General features: G+C 49.0%; 1 protein-coding gene across 3 annotated transcripts in view; it reads right to left on the bottom strand.

Moving 5' to 3' along the window:
* The window catches only part of EMC8-9 (ER membrane protein complex subunit 8/9), a 94,667-nt gene extending 82,852 nt beyond the window's left edge, over positions 1–11,815 (bottom strand). For 2 of the 3 annotated variants that reach the window (XM_071685060.1, XM_071685063.1), the window contains exon 1: positions 11,651–11,815. The gene's annotated coding sequence lies outside the window, so the exon portion shown is untranslated. The remainder of the gene's footprint in view (positions 1–11,650) is intronic. The other variant, XM_071685065.1, reaches the window with a different exon arrangement.
* Between the last annotated feature and the right edge of the window lie 2,776 nt (positions 11,816–14,591).

Genomic DNA, 14,591 nt, shown 5'->3' with positions numbered 1-14,591 from the left:
CATACACACACGACATACCACACCACCACATACACACACGACATAGCAACACTACCACACACACGACATACCACACCACCACATCAGAAACTGAATCTACAAGATAACTCGCCTCTCAAGACCTAAAAATAAAATCTCACACACGAAGATAACATCTTTGCCACATACAGCAATCGTTTCATGCCGCCAAGCCACACACCAGGCCTCACCCCTCCTTTCCTCCACCACACAATATTCGACACCCAGCTCCACCAGATCCTCCCAGCACCACAGAACAAAGCCCTGACAGCCACGGAACCAGGATGCCAACGAAACCATCACCACAGATCACCAACGCGAGAGACCCCCCCGACACACATCCTTCTACCCCACACACACACATAGACACATTTAGACATGACACCTACGCTACTTAATGCAGCGCACGCCAACACCCCCTCCCTCCTCCCTACCAAGCCACCCATCCCCACACACCACCCAGCCCCATTCCTGCCTTCCAACACAATACTACCTCAGCCTCACATGAACCATCTCGACGACCACATCTCTCCTACACCTGTCAAGACCAGCACAAACCAACACACTTCATCCACCAAGACACAAAGCCTTCCCTCTCTAACCACTCCATTCTTAACACCCCCTCCTATTTAGAAAACCCCCTCCATATCCACACTACACCCATCACCCATCTCTAACCCAATACACACACACACACACAACGGATCTCTCCAAAGTGGAGTGGTCAGCGTGTTGCGACACACGAATCTAACGGGACCCGGGTTCGAGTCAAGGACCTGTCAGGGCAGCCGGCTCATAGGCAACCCCCAACCGTTCATCATCCTTCCCCTTCGGGCTGGTCGATTGCATGGGTACCTGGTGTTGTAAGCCCTGGGGGGGGGGGGGGGGGGGGGTACACGATTAGACATACATGTATGTACAGGGTTACGAGACGGTGACACGTGACCGGTGGTAACACTACCACACCCAACCGTCACACGCCATGTACCCCATCCGTCACACGCCCGTCACCCTGAGACAGACCCACTTGGTGACGGCGACTGTCCCCCCTTTCCCCAACTGGCCTCCACCCGTACATATTAGCCAGGCTAGGGCATCCGAGGCCACCCCCTCCCACCCACCCATGGGCTGTAAACAAACTCCATTCCTCACCCCGTGACGTCAGCACGCACCTCCCACAATATAATGATACACACACACACACACACAAGGCACTGGTGGTGGTCTGGGGAACGACAGGTTGTTGTTGGAGGAGAGGTGTTTGTTGCGGTTGTTTCTCAAAACAACAAGAGATTTTCCTGTTGATAAACAACCACCTCAGCCTTGGAGACGCGACTCATTCATGGAGTTAATCCAAACCCCGTCAAACCACCGCCTTCCCTCACGAAAGGGAATGTGAAGTGACAAGATAATGTCAACCATACACACAATCCTTAAACACACACACACACAGTTCAGCGATACCACTAGTCATCATCCAGTAAGGGCGATGGAAAGTTTGCAGTCGACCAGACCTGCCAGGACGCTTCCACATTCTACCATCACTGGACCCATCAGCCAAACTTGAAGCATCTGGGATCCATCGCAACGTAAAGCCTCGAGATCTCTCGACCATAAACGAAGGGAAGAGGAGAGCGCTACGCAGAGTCGCTACTACATGACCCACGCAGTGTTCGTCGGCGACACGAGACAGGCTGCCGCTGTGGCGATCGTATCAAGCAACCGACCCGACCTCTCGGGGATGTCTCCCACAGGTCGCTCAATCTAGCCATCTTCGCGCACTCCAACAAGCACAGAGCGCCGTCAGATCTCGCGATTTTCCGACCCTTAACAAGCCACCTTTGACCTCCAAAGACCAAGAGGCTCGGCTATCGCCTGGTCTTCCCTTGGCGATGATTGAGACCGACACAATGTACTCGGGGGTCTCGCCGAGGATAGTTTGAGTCTTAACGTCGAACCCTGGCCTTTAGGTACACACTACAACATCGCTCAGCAGCAGCGCCTTGAAGTCTGCCACAGACAGGGGGTAACGCGAGGCGCCCTCGCACGGTTTCTCCAACCGCCAGTAGCCCTCACTGAAGCAGGACTATCCCTACACCATGATCCCACTACACCTTCGGCAGCGCCCTCCACGAGTTCGCACCACCACGTCGTCCTTCCCCACATCCGCCCCTCGTCACTAAACATCACTGACGAACAGGAGGAACACCAGTACAGAGCACCATCAAATCTCACGGCCATCCTGTAGGCGACCCTGTGTGCCATACCAGTCTTCGGAAACGTTCCCTACCTGACGTAGGCGACAGCCAATCATTAATCGACTCGCTGCCTCATAACGGGGAAGGGGAGTCGACTTTGGGCGCCGGGCTAAAAATAATGGTATTTATCATACCAGGAAGCGAGGGTCCCCGGCGGCTCCGGGGGTACTGGCGACGATGCAGCCGACCCTATATCATACGGGACCATCCACTGACCTTCAACAAGTCTACACGAGCCCCACCCACGAGACATGTCCTCCCGCCTGTCCCCCACACACCCTCCTCCTGCACCCTCACTATAACCTTGACTGGCACACCACACCCCCACCACCCGTAACGTCACGTACCCACAACCATCCATAACATCACGTACCCACAACCATCCACAACACCACGTACCCACAACCATCCATAACATCACGTACCCACCCCACAACCATCCAAAACATCGCGTACCCACAACCATCCTTAACATCACGTACCCAATCCACAACCACCCATAACATCACGTACCCAACCCACAACCACCCATAGCATCACGTGCCCATCCCACATCCACCCATAACATCACGTACCCACCCCACATCCACCCATAACATCACGTACCCAATCCACAACCACCCATAACATCACGTACCCAACCCACAACCACCCATAGCATCACGTACCCACCCACCTCCCTTAACATCACGTGCTCCACAACTTACCAACAACCTCCCCCCCCCCCCCCGGTCACACGGCTCTCACGTGCCTGCCGACCAGCCTACCCCGCCCCGGGGCTGTCCGAGCTCCACAGCCCGACATGTCCGGTGGCGTTAACATCCATCCAGTGGGGTTTTCCCAGCACAATCCAATTTAAACTAGGGCACCTTCCTGGCGCTCGGATCATGATGACGCGTCGCTACCACCCACTGGCTAGGATGGCGTTACGCCTAGGCACGGTCTGGCTAGGATGGCGTTACGCCTATCCAGGGTGTGGCTAGGATGGCGTTACGCCTGTGCAGGGTCTGGCTAGGATGGTGTTACGCCTATGCAGGGTCTGCCTAGGATGGCGTTACGCCTATACAGGGTCTGCCTAGGATGGCGTTACGCCTACGCAGGGTCATGTCAAAGGGCATGCTTCATAAGGTCGAGGCCAAGGAGAATAACAAAATCCCCAAAAAACAATGAAAACTAATACCCAAGGACACTTAAATCGACATATCAAATCAATATCAACTCGATCAATTCTCACTATATTTGCGGACGGGTTAGTTTATGACTAAATTTTCTATAAATCGATCTATTTATTTGCGATGAAGCAATTCATCAACACCACACACACACACACATCAACGAACCCTGTACACTACAGTTCCACACACACGGGTCGACCTGTGCCAATAATGGTACCCTGAGCACAAATACGCCACCGGAGAACGAGTTGTCATTGATAAAAGCCCGGGCCAAGCTTATATATATATATATATATATATAGACAAATTACTATGTAGCTTTACCTACCTCGTTTTATGGACGATATGGGTTACGTAATCATGTCATTCGACCGTGCCTTGTCAACAATGCAACTGCTGCAAAACAAAATGGTCCGGGTAATGTGTTGTCGTGGGGTGATGGTCTGTACGACTAACGGGCTGTCAAATAAATGGATCGTTGGACTAACGGGCTGTCAAACTAATGGGTCGTTGGACTAACGGGCTGTCAAATAAATGGATCGTGGGACTAACGGGCTGTCAAACTAATGGGTCGTTGGACTAACGGGCTGTCAAACTAATGGGTCGTTGGACTAACGGGCTGTCGAACTAATGGGTCATTGGACTAACGAGATGTCAAACTAATGGGTCGCTGGACTAACGTGCTGTCAAACTAATGGGTCGCTGGACTAACGGGCTGTCAAACTAATGGGTCGTTGGACTAATGGTCTGTACGGCTAATAGGCTGTTATACTAATGGGTCGTCGGATTAATGCTACGAATGGGCTGTTAAACCAATGTGCTGTCGGAGGGCTAATATTTAGACTCGAACTAATGGGATCCAGGGCTAATACATGGAATCACTACCTAATGGGCTATCTTGATCAATGGGCAGCCGAACCAATGGTAGGGTCGCACTGTAAACGTCAGCCATCAGATATTACTTATACCGGGCTAAGGTACACATTATGCTCTGTGTCAATTCAGGAACAAATATATCTACGAGAAATCTCCATCTTACGTAGGTCACATACGAGAGACATACTTGCAGTACAAGTGCGTAGTGCAAGAAAATGGAAATACATCGTCCTAACTAATAAATTTCTTAAAACGAGGGTTCATGTTTGAGAGAGAGAGAGAGAGAGAGAGAGAGAGAGAGAGAGAGAGAGAAGAGAGAGAGAGAGAGAGAGAGAGAGAGAAATGGCCATAGTTTTCCTAGCCTTTTTAAGAATGTACAAAAAACGCCCCCTCCACCACCTCGAGGCGTTACTATGCAGGCAAATAACCCCGGCGAGACCCCAGCACCATTCAGTATCCTATATATATATTTTTTAATTACTGTAATGAGAACGGAATATCCGAGTGGGGCGTTCAACCAGCCATGTGTGACTAGAGACCCACATGCATGGAGACGGTGTATGTGGTCTTATAATGATGTAACCACACCTAATAGAGTGTTTAAAGGATCATTTCGACCCTTGGTTGGTCGACAGGCTTGAAGCACCAATAACCAAACGGCCATTTGCTACTGAACACGCGGTCTACCATCGTCCAGAGACAATCATAGATGTAAACAACACTCATTCACGGACAAACACTTCACACGTATCAGTTCTCGACAATTAGTCATATATAAAGCTGATTATAATTCACCAAAAGGAAGTGATGTAGGAAAAAAAAAGTTGGGACGAGTTTCCGTTTTATAATTATGGACATATTTTCTAACCAGAATGTCCAAGATATTCACACGGTATTCGAAGGTCGAAAAGATTCCTCCAAGTGTGATTTGGAAACCAAAAGTTAAAGTACTCCACAATTATCAGCAACGTTATCACGGGAGACGAGGCCTTTACCAGTCTGGAATTTTCCGTGCTTGAGTCTGGGAGCTTTCCTATCTATCAAGTCTCAATCCTCACATATCGGCGGAAGCGATCACCACGTCAAACCCAAGTGAACCATCGTGTGGTCACTGTACTACCCCGCCCAGGCGGTGTGCCATACACGCTGCTAAACCAGCTGAATTGGGCAAATTATAAAGACACGGTGACAGCCGTACTTGGGGTAACCTATTTGGCGGCATCAACCGCTCTGGCAACGCAGGCCGAGATGCCGGTTAGTGTATAACCAAACGGGTTCGCGTGTCCCAAGCGACAGTCATCCTGGTATGTGCTCGAGAGGCCTTTATTCATGGTCTTCAAGGCTCGCGATACAGATACCTCGGCCGCCTGTGGTCTGCTAACCAGCTCGAAGAGAGGGAGGAGGAGGAGCAGCAGATACCAATGTTATTAGCCGAACTGATAACCCAAGCCAATGCCCCTCCCTCCACCTACCAAACCACTCAACCCCCACCCCCAAGTCTTCAATGTTGACGATGAAATGGCCCTGTGGGAACGAAAGGTGGTCAGGAAACACTTTTTTTTATCTTTGACCCACGACGACGGGGTCAGGGAAAGGAAAGGGAACTCCGTGCACTATTTCCTGATCATGGCATTAACAGATCCCAAAGGTGAAATACTTAAAATATGTATATATGCACATTAATGTTATAAACTACGACAGTAAACCTGCTCTCTCTCTCTCTCTCTAAACATATTACATTCACGAATCCATCTAACCTTCCTTCCCTCACATCACACGATGAAATCATGAGTGTGAATGAGTCAACCTCATTTGCCACTTGGCTCCCTTGCTGCTGCTGCCTCCACCACCCGCCACAAACGCTTACTGCTTTATCTCCTTGCGGTGTTCACACACTTACAAACCATTACTTTCGGCTTTTAAAACGGCCATTTATATCTCGGGCTCGTTTAAATACCGTCCCTCTGCTGACACACGAGAACGCATGTATCAACACTGCACGATTCTTGTACACGTCTGTCTTGCTATATTATTTACAATTCAATCACTCAGCCCCCGACACACAAGGGTTCTACCCCCACACCCTCCCCCACAGGGGAAGGTACGAGCGCACAAATTCGCTGCTCTTGCTTCAAAAAGCGATCTACATTCACCATATTCCTTCCTTTCCCAACAGCTTGGCGTAGCGCAACGTGCCTACCCTAACACGTGCGTCAACTCGATGGGTCGCCAGCAAATGTCCGTTTTTTTCAACCTTTACACCCACTATCCAAACGTTTAACCCTGTGCCAAGTTCAGGTTTAAACGCAGTCCAAATCTTACCTCCAGTCTTCAGCTATTTTGTACGCTGAATTTTCCCGTATTATAAAAAAAATCGTAATAATAATCATAATAATAACAGCTGTGGTTGCATACCCTCGCAAGCCATTCACAGTCTGGAATACCACACAATATAAAGCCCAGAAAAATGGGGTATGGTTGTGTGTCGATCATCAAAATATTCATTAAAGGCGACATTTTTGAGGCATTTACCCTTCCCTCCCCCCCCTAAAAAAGTCCCATCGGATAGGGGGGGGGGGGTGTTAGCGATGCAGGAGGAGGTACCTCCCGAAGGGGCGTGTATGTAACGAGGTTGGCACGGCCCCCTGACATGGTATGTGCCAGGCCTGTCATCCGCCAAGGTATATATATACACATAAATACATATTAGACGCTGTGGCTTCGTGGCTGACGTCAAGTGTGACTCATTCTACACAAGACATCGCCTTGCTCAATGACTTCCTGATGTCCCTTTGATGTCGGAAGGCAATATGTCTCCCCTTAGCTGGGGATGAAAATGTGAAATCTTTAATTTGCAATAGTGATACCTAAAATCCCCCTACGTGCGTACATCATACTCGCATCTAAACAGTCACCAAGACAGTGGCGATAGCGAGTACTGAAGAAACTACCTTAAAAGTTATAAATACAACGTTGTGACATCAGGACAGATGATACAAGGCAAATATTGTTCAGCTCAGGACGCTTTCAATTATCAATTACCATTATTTATGTCTGGTTATTGTAAGATGTCTTCACGGCATTTTAGTAGACAAAAGACGCAGTCCATCGTACTCTGGGGTCGTTCCGTCGTCGCCAACGAGTGGTGGCCTGGTTACGAAGGTCGTTATAACGGCTTCCCCTGTAATATAACGACGAGATGGGGCAACCATGGCTGCCTGGAGGACAGCCTATCTCATCCGGGGTCGCATGCACTCCGAGGAAGGCGGCGCGTCCTCCAACAACGGTTGCATTTACAGATCACAAAACGACGCGGAAATCCACTTGATTGACCTTCCGACCAATTAATGGGTATTTCTGGACTGTGAGTGGCTTCAGTGACCTTCCCCCTCACCCCCCAAACTGGATGCCCGGAGAACAATGACCTAAGAACTAGCTACCTTATGCCACACACTTTCCGCTACCCGACTTAACTCAAGGAACGAAATGACAGTCGTCTATATAAACACCCGCATAAAACTTGATATTCCACGTAGAGTCAATCAGGATATGGTGGGGTGTGTGTGTGTGTCCCATTTACATGATGGAAAGCCACCACGGCAAGCGTGACAGACGTGTATGACAAGAGGTGGTCCATTGGAACGCTCGCTAGGCATCACATACGTTCGTCACCTTTGCAAACGTCTTCACAAACGTTCGTCAACACCGCAAACGTCTTACCGTGACTGGTCACAACCAGGTGACAACGGACACCACCACCATCATCAGCTGGTGTTCCGCGGAGTGCACCCCTCACCTTCACATCGGCAACAAATCATTTTTGTACGTCGCAAACTCCCAACACGTCCTGTCGAATACTTGACACGACTTGACGCACCTTTCAACCCATGTGGTTACGATCATAAATGTCAAAAGTAAATAGGTCATGTCACCTGTCAAGTGGTCACGAAGCCGTATCCTGGTTTTGGACCTGTCAACCGACTCGACTAGCGAATGACAACAGAAACAGCAGCTCACCTGACGAGACGCAAACCCCTTTTAAACGTTACTATTTACTTTAATGTCATCCGAGACGGCACGGACGACCGAGCCCGGCACCCCTGGGTGTGGATGAACAGCTGGGTTGACTGTGGACCGACTGCAGCAACCAGGATTCGAACCCAAGCGCTCGACCCTGGCCGGATTGTGAATGGCGTCACGGACAAGAACGCTAAACGCTACCCAATCAGTAGCAAAATTGACCAACATTTGTCAACACTTCAATACTAAACCAACCGTTGTGAACACCTTCCTCGTTATGTCATCTATCATGCTCAATCCTTATGGTTCGGTCCCTCTTGGACCTCTACGAGCATAATTATATATACTAATTAACGCCAATGTCCACAAGATGTGTAGAACTGCACAATGAGACTTTCGCTGCAAAAGACTGATTATTCGTCTCGCCCCGAGTATGATGACCCAGAGTCTAATTGACTGACCCAAGGTGCATATTTGATGACCCATGACCGCGAGTCTTAACGACCCTGACTCGTAGCTCAACGAGTCTAGACGACCCACGACCCCAAGTCTTATTGACCCTGACTGAGCTGAACGAGTCTGATGTCCCGTGACTCCTCGAGTCTTCTGGACTCGTTGACCCGAAGGTGAACGAGTCTGATGACCCCATGACCCCGGAATTATTGACTCCTGACCCGGACCTCAACGCAGGGTAAAGCAGACGAGCCAATACCTCGGTCACTGTGGGTGTGAAAGATGTGAAGGCGTGTGTTGGGGCGTCCCAATAGGTCAGCCGCGATGGACATCATCCCGGCCAGGTTAAATGTCGCGGTAATGTCAAGCAGCAAGTGGTGGGGAAGCAAAACACGCTCAGTACCGAGCTGAGGAGAGAGACTGGCAACGGTGAACGACGGGAAGGAATAGTGTGAAGCTACACGCGACTTTCTCAAGTGTGTCTACTGACCTGCCACCACGCGTCAGTGAGAAAGAAGTCACTGCAGGACCTGACTTCCAGCCAACACATTGGACTGCATCATCTGCCTAATCATCGTTCAAGTCTTCATCCAACACAAAAAGGAAAAGAAAATTGAAGGAGGAGGTTAAGCGGTGAAGTGACACTTCACTTCCCGAGAATCGACCCGCAACCACCCTCCCCTCACCCCTTCCTCAACACACAACGCTGACAAAACCTGTAAACACAGCAACGACTTGAAGCTCTAAACACCCACCTTCCCACCGACCAACTCGTGAAAACATCACTCAGTCACCATGTTAAGCCCAGCTGAACTGAAGTACCCCAGGCACACACACGAGTTACGTGTTCTGGAGAGAGAGAGAGAGAGAGAGAGAGAGAGAGAGAGAGAGAGAGAGAGAGAGAGAGAGAGAGAGAGAGAGAGAGACCCTCTCAAGCCCAAAGGGCACTGACACCGAGCAATTGCTCCCTAATCATTTTGCACTCGCCCCCACACAGACATACATAAAAAAAATCACCACACTTCTTAACCAGTGCTCCCGCGCCCAGTGGACGTGGCCTGCTTCCTGAGCGCTGCGGGAGCCCCTTCCCTTACAGCCAGTGATACCAGAGACAAATCTTAGGCATTCAATGCCACCATAATCCCCCTTGTAAACACCACCTCAGTATTAGCCTCTGTGACCATAAAATCATCACAATGAGACTCGTGGATTAGCAATTACAAGAACCAGTATGTCATAATCACAGAGATAAGCATGAAGAGTTAAATGAATACGACGTATCTGTGCAGTCGTCATCTGAGAAATGTACACACAAGTATAAACAAACATAAATGAACCTCTCACTCAGACCAACTCGCTTGGACCTTGGGTGTGTATCTATGCAGCTCGCTCTCTCTCTCTCTTCGGCATCAGCGGTGTTCCTAAGGCCTCTGTCCTTCTCCTACGCTCTTCCCTCCCTCCGCATGAGCGATATCCTTTGCTTCAACGACCAAATACACTCATACGCCGAGGACACAGCCCTTGCATTATTGACCCTCTCCCCCGGCTTCGTTCAGGTTTGAATAGCCTTCTTCAGTTCGGATCTTCGCCTCGACCACCTCCATAATCTAACACAGGACTTCCCACTGGGTGTCAGACTTCACCTAGTGGAGTCTAAAGCCTCGATAACCAAATGTCTTCCTCCTCTTTTCCTTGCAGACACCCCGACAATCTTTCCATCTCCTCCGACTTCTCAATACGTCTACCACTTTTAACACTTGAATACACTTGGTATCCACGTTTAACATCTAACCTGTCTTGGTAACCTAATATTACCCAAATAGCCGAGTGTGCCTCTGAGGAAAATGGAAGTCTTCACAGCTCGAAGATCATTTTCTTATGAACAGTTACCCTGAATATACAAAGGACTGGATGGTCCTTGCACAGAGTACTGCATTCATACCTAAGGAGGTTCTGGATGTACATATTAACTTTAAAAAGGATCGAATCTGAAGCAATCTGGCTCGTATCACATCGCCCCGATCTGACCTCAAAACTTGACACACTTTCCCTACGCTCCACTAAGGATTCAGTTTCCCAGTTTTCATTTCCTTTTCTATCAAAAAGCTGGCTGGCTTTTTATGCCTCTACCACCAGCCATCTGTTACGACCACGTAATACCCGGCAAAGGTGCTGTCGTAACACGAATACAGTGTGGCAGGTTGGCAACCCACGAGTTGGGGCGCGGTGATGTCTGTCCGTTTCCCCGCATCCCAAACTAGAAAGTCTGTACAACAGAGTTATTCCTGACGCCTACAGTCAAGACCGTTTCTAAATGGATAGGGAGCGTCTGCACAAGTCTTGGGAACGAAAAGGTACGCTAGTCTGTCGTGGGTGGGCGAACTTGGGAGGTGTCAGCTTTTGACATACACCTTTGGAGTGCTCTGCAGGGGATTGGATGTGGAGGGTTGGCAATGGTTTCGGTACATTATACATGACAGAGGAACTGTATGCGTGTAAACGTAGCCTTCGTTCGTCTGTTCCCGACGCTACTTCGTGAAGGCGGTTTAAGCAAGCAGGAGTGGGTGTATGTAAACAAACACCCTACTTTACCTCTTCAACATGGTCCTCTTCTGTACCAGCTCCACAGCATCAGGAAACTAGCCACGTCCACCGACCGGGACTCCAGGTCAAAAAGTGCGGTGAAAATGCGTCTCCGTCTTTGTCATGAGAGTGCAGGACAGCGACGGTGGAGTAAGGTCTCCACGGTGTTTAGCGAGAGTCAATCAAGTTGTGATGAACAAATATTTGCAATAATGGAGAGAGAAGCCATGTCCAGAAGGCACACGAGAAAGTATCACTGGTACATACCTGGGGAGCAATGATTCAGATGGGTGTATGTCTTGTACACTAGAAGAATGAGGGTTGAAGGAGCGGTCCCTGTCGATTCATCAGACTGTGAATGGATTTCCTCGTAGTTTGAAGGGGATGGGCGAGATCCGCTGGTTCACGTTCCTGAAATGTCAAGCTGGAGTGAGATCTTTTTTTTCTGCATGGAGGAAAAAATGACTGCCTATGCAGTGCTTTGGGTAGGAGAGAGTCTACAGTTGTTGAAAAACACCCGTGTGACAAGTATATTTAAATGGGAATTCTTTCAGGAGAAATTTTGTGTCGCTGTCGAATGGTTGAGCGTTATCTGACCACTGTGCAGCCGGCGACTGTCCCGAACGCTGTTTCGCGTGGTTTATATCTTTTACTTTGAGGCTGACCTGACGTGGCTAAGATAAGAGTTACAGGTGGGCTGCGTGAGCTGTTTTGTAAACGATACCTGGCGTTTTTATTCATCTCATCCGAACCTAATACCGTTGCGTCCTCTGACGGCAACCTTGACACAATAATACACACAAAATGTTTCTAGTTTAGTTTGTTTAAAAAAAAAAAAAAAAACCCTGACGGACATCCAGCAAGCAATTCCAGTTTCGCTACGGATCATCACGAGTTTACGGACGGTACGGGACGCAGACGTCGTCACCAAACAGAGAGCCAACTGCCGGCATCTCTATGGTGTATTTATAGGGTTATCTTGCGTGATGCTGGGGGTGGTGGTGTAGGTGGCAGCTTGGTATGGGCGGCAGGCTCTGGACTCTGTGACCCGCAAGGTCTGCCTCGCATTGGGTAAAGGCAATGCTCAGTCTACACTGACAACCTCGCTGGCTACCTGTGCCTCATTAACAACCTCACCGGGTGCCTCATTCAAAACCCCACAAGACATTATCAACGACCAACCAATTCCAACTTAAATACATAAACGTTTATGCAATTATTGTGGCAGGGAAAGAGTGACCTGAAAACATCGTCAGGGGGGTCCTAAATCGTGAGGACTGACGGTCTTGGGGTCTGTGTACTTACGAAACCCACTGTCAAATGTCTGACCAGCATATTCATTACGCACAGGCCACCACTTGAGCCATCTAACCTCAACCACGACCCTGGAGCACGACGGGCCGACCCTTGAGCACGACTGACAGACCCTTGGGCAAGACGGACCGACCCGAGCACGACGGACAGACCCTTGAGCACGACGGTAAGACTTTTTTGAGCGTAATGGCTTCTCACCTGGCGCTGAATTGGTGCTTACAGAAGGATGCTGAACATTGGAGATGGTCTGTGGAGAACACAGTACAATGATGGTCTAGGAAGATTACAGAACATAGGATAGTTCAAGAAAGAACACTGAACAGAATTGACGATATAGGAAGAACAATGAACTGTGAATGATCTGGGGAGAACACAGAACCATATGGATGATCTAGGGAGAACACAGAACCATATGGACGATCTAGGGAGAACACAGAACCATATGGACGATCTAGGGAGAACACAGAACCATATGGATGATCTAGGGAGAACACAACCATATGGATGATCTAGGGAGAACACAGAACCATATGGACAATCTAGGGAGAACACATTATGGATGATCTAGGGAGAACACAGAACCATATGGTTAATCTATGGAGAACACAGAACCATATGGATAATCTAGGGAGAACGCAGAACCATATGGATGATCTAGGGAGAACACAGAACCATATGGATGATCTAGGGAGAACACAGAACCATATGGATGATCTAGGGAGAACACAGAACCATATGGATGATCTAGGGAGAACAAAAGACTGTGGATGGTCGAGTCACCACATTCAGTAGCAGTGGTGGACCAGATTCCTGCTCACCACCACCACCACATGATCTCCTTTACCACTACAAAAGAATGTGTGTGTGTGTGTGTGTGTGTTGGGAGGTGAGTGCGGCGTTACGCAATGCTTGTAAAGGCTATTTTGAGGATAGCTCCACCACTGGCCTCACCTGACTCCCTCACTCTCTCCACACACACACACACACACACAAACTCTGGTTCTTGTGGTGTAGTGATCAGCATCGCTGGCCACGCTTTACACACGGGCACGCCAGATTTCCAATACTGGGCACGGCAGTAGGCCCACAGCCAATCCCAGCCTTCATCCTCCCCCCTTTTGGACTGGTCGATAAATGGGTGCGCTGCTTAGGCTGGGATGTATGTGTGTGTGTATACACACATCCTACATATATAAAGGATATATATATATATATATATATATATATATATATATATATATATATATATATATATAGAGAGAGAGAGAGAGAGAGAGAGAGAGAGAGAGAGAGAGAGAGAGAGAGAGAGAAACCAGTGCGAGACCTGCGAAGTCTCTGGCAAGGCATGTGCTCATAAATCATGGGTCGTAACCCTCGCGTTCGATGGGGTCGTGCCCAAGGATCGCACCGGCGTGCTCGTGTCGTAACGAAGTGCTCAAAGGTTGTAAAGACCGTGTTCAATGGTCTTGCCGTCGTGCTCGAGGGTCGTACCGCCGTGCTGTACGGCGTTCCTCCCTCTGGAGGGGCACGCCACAAGTCATTAGTGTAAACACAGATGGCGCCCTGTAAACTCTGTTTACGTATTTACAAACCTTACACGTCAATGTCTCTTGCCCCTATGTACAAACACGTAAAACAAAACTAAGCAGAACACATTCCGAGAAATATGAACTGCAAAAAAATAAAATCGTACACTGAACAGGTAAAAAATATCAGGGCCTCGAGTGAACACATGAACAACAATGAACAAGCTCCTCGATATACACGTGTGACTCACACTCCTGTTTGCGAACATGATCACACCACCCAAGGAAGAACAGCCCTAACTGCGTACCACATCCATCGAGATAACACACCTGCGATATCATTTGTGATTATCTTTTGTCTCTTACGA

This window comes from Panulirus ornatus, chromosome 39 (assembly GCF_036320965.1).
Source record: "Panulirus ornatus isolate Po-2019 chromosome 39, ASM3632096v1, whole genome shotgun sequence".
NCBI classification, from domain to species: domain Eukaryota; kingdom Metazoa; phylum Arthropoda; class Malacostraca; order Decapoda; family Palinuridae; genus Panulirus; species Panulirus ornatus.
This window is presented reverse-complemented; position numbering and strand designations above follow the sequence as displayed.